The sequence below is a fragment of the Lithobates pipiens genome, unplaced genomic scaffold, assembly GCF_037356315.1.
Source record: "Lithobates pipiens isolate NorthernLeopardFrog02 unplaced genomic scaffold, aLitPip1_a1.2 Scaffold_19, whole genome shotgun sequence".
NCBI lineage: Eukaryota > Metazoa > Chordata > Amphibia > Anura > Ranidae > Lithobates > Lithobates pipiens.
In genome coordinates, this window is record NW_027507764.1 from 520,920,025 (window position 1) to 520,932,341 (window position 12,317).

At 49.3% G+C, this 12,317-nt stretch overlaps 5 pseudogenes; all 5 read right to left on the minus strand.

Annotated features, from left to right (window-relative positions):
- Nucleotides 1-693: 693 nt before the first annotated feature.
- LOC143998446 (5S ribosomal RNA) lies at nucleotides 694-812 on the minus strand (annotated as a pseudogene).
- A 2,621-nt stretch (nucleotides 813-3,433) lies between these two features.
- LOC143998793 (5S ribosomal RNA) lies at nucleotides 3,434-3,552 on the minus strand (annotated as a pseudogene).
- A 160-nt stretch (nucleotides 3,553-3,712) lies between these two features.
- On the minus strand, nucleotides 3,713-3,831 carry LOC143999046 (5S ribosomal RNA; annotated as a pseudogene).
- A 99-nt stretch (nucleotides 3,832-3,930) lies between these two features.
- LOC143998651 (5S ribosomal RNA) lies at nucleotides 3,931-4,049 on the minus strand (annotated as a pseudogene).
- Nucleotides 4,050-4,152: 103 nt separating this feature from the next.
- Nucleotides 4,153-4,271, minus strand: LOC143999287 (5S ribosomal RNA; annotated as a pseudogene).
- Between the last annotated feature and the right edge of the window lie 8,046 nt (nucleotides 4,272-12,317).

Genomic DNA, 12,317 nt, shown 5'->3' on the forward strand with positions numbered 1-12,317 from the left:
CTTTAGGCACTCTCGACCCTCTTTTTAAAAGCCAAGATGGTCACCTTGGGAAACAAGCGAAAATAAACAGGTCAACACCAACAACATAAAAAGAAGCCTACGGCACCTGGTATTCACAGATGGTCTCCCATACAGGTATTAACCAGGCCGTACACTGCTAGGCCTCTGAGATCAGATGAGATTGTGCGCTTTCAGGGTGATGTGGCCATAGGTGTTCTATTCAGACACTCTCAACCCTCTTGACAAATGCCAAGATGGTCATCTTGGGAAAAAAGTGAAAAAAAAACAGGTCAACGCCAACAACATAGACCCTGGCGGTCTCCCATCTGACCCTGACCCTGACCCTGCTTAGCCTCTGAGATCGGGCGCTTTCAGGGTGATGTGGCCTTAGGCGAATGCTTCGGGACATACTCAAAACTCTTGACAGATGCTAAAATGGTCACCTTGGGAAACAAGCGAAAAAAAAACAGGTCAAAGCCAACAATATAAAAAGATTCCTACGGCACCTGTAATTAGGTACTATCCAGACCGGACCCTGCTTAGCCTCCGAGATCAGATGAGATCGGGCGCTTTCAGGGTGATGTGGCCGTAGGAGATTTCTTCGGGCTCTCTCAGCCCTCTTGACAAATGCCAAGATGGTCACCTTGGGAAACAAGCGGAAAAAAAAATGTCAACGCCAACAGCATAAAAAGAAGCCTACGGCACCTGGTATTCCCAGTCGGTCTCCCATCCAGTTACTAATCAGGCCCGACAATGCTTAACCTCTGAGATCAGACAAGATCGGGCACTTTCAGGGTGATTTGGCCGTAGGCACTTTCTTTGGGCACTCTCACCCTCTTGACAAACGCCAAGATGGTCATCTTGGGAAACAAGTGAAAAAAAACAGGTCAACGCCAACAACATAAAAAATAGAATTTTTATATACAGCTTACCTGTAAAATCCTTTTCTTGAGAGTACATCACGGGACACAGGAGCTTCATTACATAGTGGGTTATATAGGCACCTCTGGTGATTGGACACTGGTTAACCCCCAATTAAGGAGAATTCCTCCCCTATATTACCCCTCCCATATGGGAGGCACCTCAGTTTTGTAGCAAAGCAATAGGAAACCACGTAAAACCCAAGAGGGGTGGGAGCCCTGTGTCCCGTGATGTACTCTCAAGAAAAGGATTTTACAGGTAAGCTGTGTATAAAAATCCTATTTTCTTGATCATACATCAGGGGACACAGGAGCTTCATTACATAGTGGGATGTCCCAAAGCAATGCTCAGATTGAGGGGAGGGAGACACAGATCATAATATATAGACCGCCAAGGACCGGAGGACCTAAACTGCAGCCTGCAGTACACTGCGCCCAAAGGCGATATCCTCTTGCCCTCTGACATCCACCTGATAGAATCTGGTGAATATGTGGACTGATGACCAAGTTGCAGCCTTACAGATCTGAGCCAGGGAGGCCTGGTGATGCACTGCCCAAGAAGCACTTACAGCCCTAGTTGAGTGCGCTTTTACTTGAAAAGGAGGGATCTTCCCTTTAACACTATAGGCCTGAGAAATAATCTGTCTAATCCACCATGAGAGAGTGGATTTTGATGCCACCTGACCCTTCCTAGGGCCTTCCGGCAAAATAAATAAGCAATCAGTTTTCCTTATCTGTGCAGTTGCCTGAAGATAAATACTGATTGCCCTTACCACATCCAAAGTGTGCAAAGATTCTTCTTCTGCAGACTGTGGGTCCAGAAAAAAGGATGGTAGGCTTACATCTTGATTCAAATGGAATCCTGAAACCACCTTAGGCAGAAAGGACCTGTTGGGACGCATTACCACCAGGTCCTTATGAATAATTAGATACGGTTCTTTACTGGAGAGAGCTGCTAGTTCTGACACTCTTCTAGCCGTGGATATGGCTACCAAGAAAACCAATTTTTTAGTCAAAAGAACTAACGAAGCCTGATGCAAAGGTTCAAAAGGTTGCCCCTGCAAAGCTGAGAGAACCAAATTCAGATCCCATGGGCATACCGGAGGTTTGACTGGCGGCCTTATCCGCATAGCCCCCTGGATGAAAGCCCGCACCAGGGAATGTGATGCAAGTGGTTTCTGCAAAAACACTGACAAGGCCGAAATATGCACCTTGATAGTGCTTATGGCCAAATTCATTTCTAGGCCTGACTGGAGGAAGGCCAAGATCCTGCTAATGACATACTTTCTAGGATGACATTCCCTGAGTTCACAACAGGAAACATATGCCCTCCAGATTTTGTAGTAAATAAGCCTGGAGGCCGGCTTTCTGGCATTGACCAGAGTAGAAAGGACTGGCCCCGAAAGCCCACGGTCTCTCAGAATGTGGGTCTCAGCAGCCAAACCGTCAAATTCAGACTGTGTAAAAGCAGCATGGTAAATTGGACCCTGTGAGAGCAGATCTGGCCGGAGAGGGAGGATCCATGGCCTGCCTACTGCCAACTTCTAAGATTGCCCGTAGGCAATCCCTTCAGGCACTTTCAACCCTCTTGACAAACGCCAAGATGGTCACCTTGGGAATCAAGCAACAACTTAAAAAAAAAGCCTATGGCATTGAGAAATCCCAGGCGGTCTCCCATCCAGGTACTAACCAGGTCCCAACCCTGCTTAGCCTCTGAGATCAAATGAGATTGGGCTCCTTCAGGGTGATGCAGCCATAGTAGATTTTTTTCAGGCACGCTCAACCCTCTTGACAAACGCCAAGATGGTCACCTTGGGAAGCAAACAAAAAATCAAGTCAACGCCAACAACATAAAAAGAAGCCTACAGCACCTAGTATTCCCAGGCGGTCTCCCATCCAGGTATTAACAAGGCACGACCCTTTCTAGCCTCTGAGATCAGAGGAGATTGGGTGCTTTCAGGGTGATGTGCCCATAGGCAATCTCTTTGGGCACTCTCATCCCTCTTGAAAAATGCCAAGATAGTCACCCTGGGAAACAAGCGAAAAAAAACAGGTCAACGCCAACAACATGAAAAGAAGAATACGGCACCTGGTATTCCAAGGCCGTCTCCCATTCAAGTACTAACTAGGCCCAACCCTTCTTAGCCTCCGAGATCAGAAGAGATAAGGTGCTTTCAGGGTGATGCTGCTGTAAGCGATCTCTTTAAGCACTCTCTACCCTCTTGACAAATGCCAAGATGATCACTTTGGGAAACAAGCGAAAAAAAACAGGTCAACACCAACAACATAAAAAGAAGCCTGCGGCATCTGGAAAACCCAGGCGGTCTCCCATCCAGGTACAAACCAGGCCCAACCCTGCTTAGCCTCTGAGACCAGACGAGATTGGGTGCTTTAAGGGTGTTGTGGCCATAGGCAATTTCTTTGTGCACTCTCAACCCTCTTGACAAATGGCAAGATGGTCACCTTGGGAAAAAAGGGAAAAAACACAGGTCAACGCCGACAACATAATGAGAAGCCTACGGCACCTGGTATTCCCAGGCTGTCTCCCGTCCAGGTACTAACCAGGCCCATCGCTGCTTAGCCTCCGAGATCAGATGAGATTGGGCTCTCTCAGGGTGATTTGGCTGTAGGCACTCTCTTTGGGCACTCTGAAGCCTCTTGACAAAGGCCAAGATGCTCACCTTGGAACAAAAGCTAAAAAAAACAGGTCAAAGCCAACAACATAAAAAGAAGTCTACGGCATCCGGTACTCCCAGGCGATCTCCCAATCAAGACACTAACCAGGCCAGATCCTTCTATGGCACCTGGTCTTCCCAGGCAGTCTCCCATCCAGGTACTAACCAGGCCTGACACTGCTTAGCCTCTGAAATCAGACGAGATCGGGTGCTTTCAGGGTGATGTGGCCGTAAGCATTCTCTTCAAGACACGCCCAACCCTCTTGACAAACGCCAAGATGGTCGCCTTCAGAAACAAGCGAAAAAAACAGGTCAAAGCCAACAACATAAAAAGAAGCCTATGGCACCTGGTATTCCCAGGCGGTCTCCCATCCAGGTACTAACCAGGCCTGACACTGTTTAGCCTCCGAGATCAGACGAGATTGGACGCTTTCAGGGTGATGGGGCCGTAGGTGATCTCTTCGGGCACTCTCAACCCTCTTGACAAATGCCAAGATGGTCACCTTGGGAAACAAGTGAAAAAAAAAAAACAGGTCAAGGTCAATAACATAAAAAGAAGCCTACGGCACCTGTTATTCCCAGACGTTCTCCTATCCTGGTATTAACCAGGCCCAACACGGCTTAGCCTCCGAGATCAGACAAGATCGGGTGTTTTCAGGGTGATGGGGCCGTAGGTGATCTCTTTAGACACTCTCGACCCTCTTTTTAAAAGCCAAGATGGTCACCTTGGGAAACAAGCGAAAATAAACAGGTCAACACCAACAACATAAAAAGAAGCCTACGGCACCTGGTATTTACAGATGGTCTCCCATACAGGTATTAACCAGGCCGTACACTGCTAGGCCTCTGAGATCAGATGAGATTGTGCGCTTTCAGGGTGATGTGGCCATAGGTGTTCTATTCAGACACTCTCAACCCTCTTGACAAATGCCAAGATGGTCATCTTGGGAAAAAAGTGAAAAAAAAACAGGTCAACGCCAACAACATAGACCCTGGTGGTCTCCCATCTGACCCTGACCCTGCTTAGCCTCTGAGATCGGGCGCTTTCAGGGTGATGTGGCCTTAGGCGAACGCTTCGGGACATACTCAAAACTCTTGACAGATGCTAAAATGGTCACCTTGGGAAACAAGCGGAAAAAAAACAGGTCAAAGCCAACAATATAAAAAGATTCCTACGGCACCTGTAATTAGGTACTATCCAGACCGGACCCTGCTTAGCCTCCGAGATCAGATGAGATCGGGCGCTTTCAGGGTGATGTGGCCGTAGGAGATTTCTTCGGGCTCTCTCAGCCCTCTTGACAAACGCCAAGATGGTCATCTTGGGAAACAAGTGAAAAAAAACATGTCAACGCCAACAACATAAAAAATAGAATTTTTATATACAGCTTACCTGTAAAATCCTTTTCTTGAGAGTACATCACGGGACACAGGAGCTTCATTACATAGTGGGTTATAGATTGGCACCTCTGGTGATTGGACACTGGTTAACCCCCAATTAAGGAGAATTCCTCCCCTATATAACCCCTCCCATATGGGAGGCACCTCAGTTTTGTAGCAAAGCAATAGGAAACCACGTAAAACCCAAGAGGGGTGGGAGCCCTGTGTCCCGTGATGTACTCTCAAGAAAAGGATTTTACAGGTAAGCTGTGTATAAAAATCCTATTTTCTTGATCATACATCAGGGGACACAGGAGCTTCATTACATAGTGGGATGTCCCAAAGCAATGCTCAGATTGAGGGGAGGGAGACACAGATCATAATATATAGACCGCCAAGGACCGGAGGACCTAAACTGCAGCCTGCAGTACACCGCGCCCAAAGGCGATATCCTCTTGCCCTCTGACATCCACCTGATAGAATCTGGTGAATATGTGGACTGATGACCAAGTTGCAGCCTTACAGATCTGAGCCAGGGAGGCCTGGTGATGCACTGCCCAAGAAGCACTTACAGCCCTAGTTGAGTGCGCTTTCACTTGAAAAGGAGGGATCTTCCCTTTAACACTATAGGCCTGAGAAATAATCTGTCTAATCCACCATGAGAGAGTGGATTTTGATGCCACCTGACCCTTCCTAGGGCCTTCCGGCAAAATAAATAAGCAATCAGTTTTCCTTATCTGTGCAGTTGCCTGAAGATAGATACTGATTGCCCTTACCACATCCAAAGTGTGCAAAGATTCTTCTTCTGCAGACTGTGGGTCCAGAAAAAAGGATGGTAGGCTTACATCTTGATTCAAATGGAATCCTGAAACCACCTTAGGCAGAAAGGACCTGTTGGGACGCATTACCACCAGGTCCTTATGAATAATTAGATACGGTTCTTTACTGGAGGGAGCTGCTAGTTCTGACACTCTTCTAGCCGTGGATATGGCTACCAAGAAAACCAATTTTTTAGTCAAAAGAACTAACGAAGCCTGATGCAAAGGTTCAAAAGGTTGCCCCTGCAAAGCTGAGAGAACCAAATTCAGATCCCATGGGCATACCGGAGGTTTGACTGGCGGCCTTATCCGCATAGCCCCCTGGATGAAAGCCCGCACCAGGGAATGTGATGCAAGTGGTTTCTGAAAAAACACTGACAAGGCCGAAATATGCACCTTGATAGTGCTTATGGCCAAATTCATTTCTAGGCCTGACTGGAGGAAGGCCAAGATCCTGCTAATGACATACTTTCTAGGATGACATTCCCTGAGTTCACAACAGGAAACATATGCCCTCCAGATTTTGTAGTAAATAAGCCTGGAGGCCGGCTTTCTGGCATTGACCAGAGTAGAAAGGACTGGCCCCGAAAGCCCACGGTCTCTCAGAATGTGGGTCTCAGCAGCCAAACCGTCAAATTCAGACTGTGTAAAGCAGCATGGTAAATTGGACCCTGTGAGAGCAGATCTGGCCGGAGAGGGAGGATCCACGGCCTGCCTACTGCCAACTTCATGATCTCTGCTTACCACGGTCGCCTGGGCCAAGCCGGGGCTACCAAAAGAAGCAACTTTGTTTCCCTCTAGACTCTTCCCAGGAACCGCGACAGAAGCGGGCACGGGGGGAAGGCATAAATCAAATTGTACTGATCCCAGGGAACTGTCAGAGCATCCGACCCCTGAGCGAGTGTATCTCTTGTCCTTGACACGAATTTGTCCAGTTTTCTGTTGAACCTGGACGCAAACAGATCTACGTCTGGAGTACCCCACCTGCGACATATGTTCCAAAACACGTCGGGGTGCAGAGCCCATTCTCCTAGGCACAACTGCTGGCGGCGCAGAAAATCTGTCTGCCAATTTTCCACTCCTGGAATGAAGACTGCAGAAAGGCATGGAACATGCCTTTCTGCCCAGACAAGTATACGATTCACCTCTTTTTGCGCAACCAGACTTCTGGTACCGCCCTGGTGATTGATATAGGCCACTGCTGTGGCATTGTCGGACTGAACCCGAACAGGTCTGAAAGACAAGTTTATGAGAGCCATATAAACTGCCCGGATCTCCAAGACATTTATGGGCAATAGCTTCTCGATCGCAGACCATTTCCACTGCGAGCACGTCTCCTCCAACACTGCTCCCCAGCCTGTCAGGCTGCCATTTGTCATAATAATCTTCCATGGAAGAGGAAGAAAAGTTTTGCCTTTCAGCAAATTCTCGGTTTGTAACGAGACTCTTAGACTCGTTAGACGAGACTCTTGCGTGTCCCTGGGGATAGACGCATAGGAAGATCCAAGGACTGGGGCTTCCTGTTCCAAGCCGCAAGGATGAATCTTTGCAGAGGCCTTGAGTGGAACTGGGCGAATGGAACGGCCTCGAAGGAGGCGACCATTTTCCCAAAGAGTCTCATGCACAACCGAATGGGGGAAGATCTTCTGCCCAGAATTAGACGCACCAGATCCCCAATGGCCAAGGCTTTTGGCCTTGGTAGAAACACCTTGCCCTGAGCAGTGTCGATAACCATACCCAGGTATTCCAACCTGGTAGCAGGCTGTAGGGACGACTTTTCTAGGTTTATAATCCAACCTAGGCGTTCCAGCTGTTCTAGCGTTCTGGTAACACTGTGGTTCAGGAGCGCTACTGTTTTCTCTATGAGAAGCAAATCGTCTAGATAAGCCATGACGGCTATACCCTGAGCTCTTAGGTTTGCCAAGAGAGGGTCCAGAATCTTTGTGAAGACTCGAGGGGCCGTAGCTAGCCCGAACGGCAAGGCCACAAATTGAAAATGGCGCCGCTCTACCGCAAACCTTAGATTCTTTTGGTGTGCGGGAAAAATTGGCACATGGAGATATCCATCCTTGATGTCTATTGATGCCATAAACTCTCCCCCTTGCAGGGAGGAGACCACAGTGCGAATTGACTGTATTCAGAAGGACCGGATGCGTAAAAACCGGTTCAGATCCTTCAGATCCAGGATAGGTCTGACACTTCCATTTGGCTTTGGAACGGTGAAGAGATTCGAGTAAAACCCTGAACCCTGTTCTTTTGGGTCCACTTCTACTATCACCCCCTGGGATAGTAAGTGATCTAAGGCCAGAAATAGCGGTTTTTGCTTTACTGGGTCCCTGGGGATCCTTGACCTTAGAAAGCGAGAAGGTGGAATCTCCTGAAACTCCAGCTTGTAGCCCAGAGATACCGAAGAGACCACCCACTCATCCCGGATCTCTTCCCGCCAGGCTTCTGCAAACTGCAAGAGCCTTCCCCCCACTTGGCCGAGCGGGGGCGCTCCTTCACAAGGAAGCTTTCGGGCTCTGCTTGGCAGGCTTTCTCCCTCAGGATTTCTTCTGCCCCTGGGCCCGGCCTTGAGCCTTTCCTGTAGAGGGGGGTTGAGAAGGCCGTCACCACTGCTTAGAGCTTGATGCCGCGGGAGAGAGAGAACGCCTAAATGATGGACGTTTGCTCCTTTTGACTGGAAGGAGAGTAGATTTACCCCCTGAAATTTTTTGGACGAATTTGTCTAATTCTTCTACAAACAAATGTTCCCCTTTAAACGGGAACCCAATCAAATGCTTCTTGCATGATAGCTCAGCTTGCCCAATTCTTTAGCCATAGGGCCCTTCGCATGTGTACCAACAGGAGAGACAAACGAGATGCTTGTTGGACAGAATTCGAAATCGCATCAATCAGGAAACACAGAATTTGAGGTATTTCTGCATAATTCTCCACTTCCTCACTGGGAAGGAGGCCAAGTATCTGCTTAACCTGTTCCTTGAGGAACTGACACAACCCCACAGCTGCGACTGTAAGTTGCACTACAGTGCCAGTCATGGAAAAGGAGGCTTTTTTTTTTTTGTAAAATCTTTATTTTGAGATATTTTGACATTGAAACACACTTGAGTATACATTAGACAGGTGTGTCAGGACCAAACAAAGAACAAATAAACTGTAGGAAATAATGACACCCATAAAAACTGACCCAGTGGCCAAGAGTTGGCGGCTCAAACCAGACACATGAATTAGGCAAACGGGTGGAGATGAACGTCTGGAGTGTCTTCTAGCTCATACACATCAAGTCCGGCCTCCGTGGGCTAGGGCCCCGCTCCAAGGTGCCTCTGAGCGGAAAGGAGAGGACGGGCCGGAGCCCAGTCCCCCACCTCCCGTCATACAAAAGGCCGGGGAGGCATGGGACCACCCCCAGGGGCCGCCAAGGAGAGGGGGGCACAATCACCTCCAGCAACCTCTCCCGAGCGTCCCCCGGGGGTAGGACAGGCCCACAGCAACCCCCCCGCCCAGGAGGGACGTCCCAGCATGGACCCCTCCGGACAGAAGGATTCCCCCGTCAGCCAAACAAAGTGGCCGCAGGGCCAGCCAGCCCACAGGAAGCCTAACGCACCACCACAGCTCAATACCACGTAGGTCAATAAAAGGCAACATCTTATAGTGTGGAATACAGAGAAAGAAGGTAAAAAAGAACAGTAGGAAGGGTGAGAGAGAGGCAAGAAGGGGTAGAGAGGGGATTGGGGGATAGGGTAAGGGAGGAGGGTGGAGCCTACTTGACATCCCTGCGAAGTGCAGCGGTCCAGCACCAGGCGAGTCTCAGCAGCAAAGTCGTCTCTCCGTCCATGGGGCAAGAAGGTGAAAAACAGCCACTAGGTGGGAACATCATTGTGTGTGCGGGATCTCAAAGAGGGTTCCGCTAGCTCCAGTAGAGCCAAGTCCAGACTGGAGGTAGCGTATATAGTTTCGGACATGTAGACTGTCCATGATTGCCATATGCTGTCACACTTAGCCCGTGTACCCCTACAGGTTGCCACCCAATATTCCGCTTCTCTGATGTGATTCACTTTTTTGACCCAGTCCTCCACTGTGGGAGTCCTAGTTTGTTTCCAGTAAATCGGTATAAGACGTCTGGCCGCGTTCAACAGATGCGGCAGAGGGCTTTTTTTGTATCTACCAATCGGGATCGGAGGAATGTGCAAAAGATAGTTGGCCGGAGACAGTGGCACATCAAGATGCAAAACTGCCTCTATGCGGGATCGGATGTCCTCCCAGAATGGCTTGATTCGTGGGCAATCCCACCAAATATGAAGGAGGGTGCCCAATTGGCCACATTCCCTCCAGCACCGGTCCGATACCGAAGGGTAGATACGTGCTAAGTCTGCCGGCACTCTGTACCAGCGAGACAGTACTTTAAAATTAGTTTCTTGGGTTTTGGACTCCATGGAGCTAGCGTACGTGAGTTTGTAGAGGTGGGACAGTTGGGCCGCGGAAAAGTCAAGTTGTAGCTCCCTCTCCCAGACGCGTATGTATGTCGGTCTAGCGACCTCGGTAACACAGCCCAGCAAGTGATATAATTCGGAGATCAGGTGGGGAGTGGGTTCATCTGCTACAAAAAAACGCTCAAATGGTGTAAGGTGCGCTTCGTCCCTGATTAAGTGGCCATGGGCTTCAAAAAAGTGGTGCAATTGCCTGTATCGCCAAAAATTCATAGCTGTCTGCGCATGCCCGGTCTGCAGGGATTCATAGCTGACCATTTGGCCACCGCTGAGAAACTGTCCACAACTGGCATTCCCGTCAGCTGCCCAGGGGACAAAAAAGGCCCTCCGCTCCCCTGGCGGGAACCATAGGAACCCTCCCAGCAGGGCAAGCGGAGAAACAGGGGGGGATAGGCCCAGCGTCTTGTTCAGTTTGTCCCAAATCAAAAGAGACTGTACAGTGAGCGGGGAGACATCCACCGATAACCCCCTATATTCTGGGGACAACCAGGGCGCATAAGCCAAATCTCTCCCAGCTAGCCATTTTTACAGAGAGACCCACACTTTTGACTTAGTATGAAATTTCCAATTAAGTATCCTCTGTAGAACAATAGCCCTGTGGTACCTCTGGATATCCGGAACCCCCAGACCCCCCGTCAGCTTCGAGCGTTTCAGCAAGGCCATGGCTATTCTAGGTTTCTTTGTGTTCCACACAAATGTCGACAGAATGCTATTCAATTGGGTAAAAAACAGTTTAGGGAGGGAGATGGGTATCATTTGTAAAAAGAATAATACTCGGGGCAGGATATTCATTTTAATAATATTAATGCGGCCGAACCACGTAAAAGCGGTTTTGGTCCACTGCAACAAATCCGCCTTGATCGCATGTAATAAGGGGGGGAAATTAGCGGCATATAAGGCATCAAAGCAGTTGGTCAACTGGATGCCCAGGTATTTAATAGAAGACGTGGCCCAGGTAAAGGGGAATGCTAATTGCAGGTGGTCCGCTTGAGGCGGGGCGAGGTGAATAGGCAAAATCTCCGATTTGGAAAGGTTTATCTTGAAATTGGATAACTCACCAAAAGTCCTCAGCTCCTTCAACAGAACCGGCAAGGAGATCAGGGGTTCAGAGAGATAAAGGAGCACATCGTCCGCATACGCCGACAGTTTGTGCTCCGTCATCCCAACCTTCAGGCCTCTAATGTCTGCGTTCGCCCTCACCCTGCAGAGCAGTGGTTCCAGTACCAAGGCAAAAAGGAGAGGAGACAGTGGACACCCCTGTCTCGTGCTGTTTCGAATCGGGAACCGGGAGGAAAGCACCCCATTCACCTTCACCTGTGCACACGGAGTGGAGTACAAGGCCATAATCGAGGACATCATATGCGTCCCCAACCCCTGAGCCTCCAGTACCGCCCATAAGTACCCCCAGTCGACGCGGTCAAACGCCTTTTCGGCGTCCGTCGAAAGGACGATACAAGGTTTAGGATCAGGACTGTTACGTGCCCAATGAATGAGTTGGATTGCCCTGATGGAGTTATCTCTCGCCTCCCTGCCACGAATAAACCCTGCTTGGTCTGGGTGAATAATTTGGGGCATAAGACTCCAAAGTCTGTTTGCCAGGACTTTTGCTAGAATCTTAATATCGACGTTAAGAAGGGAAATCGGTCGATAGCTCTGGGGGACGGTAGGATCTTTGCCCTCTTTTGGCAGCACCGTAATGTGTGCCAACAGTGCTTCGGTTGGGATAGGCTTCCCCTCCGTGATGGAATTAAAGTAGGTGCACATATGTGGCGTTAAGAGGGGCAGGAAGATCTTATAGTAGGAACCCGAAAAACCATCCGATCCCGGGCTCTTGCCCTTGGGCAGGGATTTCACCGTTAGCGCAATTTCCTCCGGCGAAATCGGCCGCTCCAAGTCGACGCATTGTTCCGCCGTAAGTGTAGGGACTCTCGCCGACGCTAAAAATTCTTGAATGGCAGCAGACTTGGGAGGCTGAGCGTGTGCGGGCGAGGCCGGGGAAAGGTTATAAAGTTGGGCGTAAAATTCCTGGAACCCCGAGGC